Here is a 2,124-nt window from a genome sequence, read left to right as displayed (position 1 = left end):
AGATGTAAAAGAACTTTATATCAGTGCTTTCTGTCCATATCATATACAATGACACTGCTGTTTCAGACAGGTTCACTGAACTTATTGAAGAGTAAATAACTCATTAAAACTGTATGCCTTCTACAACAGACACACAGTGCTACATTAAAGAGGAAACAGGCTTCATCATATAGTTGTAATTATAAATACTTTTAAAGTGTTGATAAATGTTTAATTTACAATTTAATGATCAATAATTTTTTGGGTTATTAAGGTACAAAAAGTCTATAGCTTTGTTATAGTTTTGTTCTGCTATGCTTACAACTGACACAATGTGCAGTGCTCAGGTTTGTAATAGCTATTATTTGTGTGATTGTCATTGGTAAAGCATTTAGAAATGAAACATTGATACAATATTAAAACTGGGAAACTGTTCTAGTCTAAAGAGCTTCCTCTACCACATCTTTCTTACACCGCTATCAAAGTCCTAACATTTCATGCCTCGTATTGCCTTCACTGTCTCTCCCTTCCTAGGGAAGAATGTTGATCAGTACAGCATTTTGGTTTTCAATAAAAATTTATTCATTTTCTCTCATGCAAATCTTAAAGATCATTTAAGAGAGAAACATTTGCTCTTTCTTTATGAATCTGCTCCTTATCACTTTTATGCATGTGGAAATCCACATCAAGGCCGAAGTGCTATCCTTAGAACACCGTGATCTGTTGCTACACAATGCTACTCTTAAGCATGAGATGAATTCTGACAGAACATGTGCAGACACAGGTCCCACTGGGAAACTGATGTTTACATAAAAGCTAAAACAGTTGGCAAGTCTGAATTTTTTATGATAGGCATGATAAGTTTACTCCTCTTAACTTCCTCATCGTAGAAAAAGGTAATACTAACACTTCAGTCTGGGACTTTGGCCAAGCCTCACCTCTGGTAGTTATACGCTCAAAAAATCACAAAAAAATAAAACAGGTTATGAAAGTTGGTACACAGATACAATGGCTATTATGGAGAATTAGTAATATTGTATAACAGCCTCATTAAATACAAACAAAAAAATATCAGCAGTATGAAGCCTGTGTTAACTGAAGAATGAACTGGTTAATGGAGAAAAAAAATGAGGAAGACAGCCACCAAGCCAACAGAGGTGAGGATCTGACTGAGTGTTTAGTACAGATCTAAAAACCACATATGCTAAAACCATGCAGATGAAAAAGTTTAACAGAGTTCCATAAAGTGCTGGACTGAGTGGAGAGACCCAGACAAGTAAGTGAGCAGAGCTCCTATTGCGCTTGTGGGCAAAAAGGGCTTATTGTGACCATTAAGGGTCACCCTGGGCTCCAAGTAACTGTCTTGTCTTCCTGTACAATATCAGTGTGGTAATTATTGTGTTCTTTTCCCTTTTATTTTCTTGTAGGATGTAAAAAATAATAAAATCATAGAGCAACTTCAGAAATCTATTCATAAATTGAGGGGAATACCTTGCAGTGAAAACCCTGTTGTATAAAGAATATTCTGTGTTTTTGTATTATATTTTCAACTACACAGTGGTTGGCTCTGACAGAAATGAATACAAAATTAAGCTTAAGACCAAATCTCCCTCTGTGAAGAGTGTTAACACATGGACTAAACTAAAAGAGTCAGACCCTATATTTCAGAAGTCATTTTGACTAAAAAAAAGATGCTGCTCAGATGATACACTATTGGTAAGCACTTCAACTCCGTTCAATTGGTGATGTTTTATGGACTAATATACTGAGGAGGGTAGAATAAATAATCTAATGGTTCCATCTCACCTTGAATCCTTCATGTTCTTTTTTACAGCAAGAAGAATGGTTTCAAAGATTAAAATGCCAGTGGATAAGACTGTCACAGTCCTTACTTATTTGTACAAGGATATATGGCCCCATCTCTAACTCCTCATAGCTGCAGTAAGTCTTAATCTGGCAGAGGAATAAACTGCCTCTCTCTTGCTGTAATGAAGAGAAAAGAGAAAAATGTTTCAGCTGCTTTCCCCACTTGTGTAAGACTGGGTGAAGGCAGTCACAGGAAGCTGTGAGGCTTCCCTACATTAATGGAAGATATATTTGGGCTCAAGGCAGGAAAACACCCTTCAAGCAGGCAGCACTCCAATA

The sequence above is a fragment of the Pseudopodoces humilis genome, chromosome 1, assembly GCF_049639895.1.
Source record: "Pseudopodoces humilis isolate 2021_Gansu_Grassland_sample_001 chromosome 1, ASM4963989v1, whole genome shotgun sequence".
Taxonomy (NCBI): Eukaryota; Metazoa; Chordata; class Aves; order Passeriformes; family Paridae; genus Pseudopodoces; species Pseudopodoces humilis.
Note: the sequence above shows the minus strand (reverse complement) of the source record.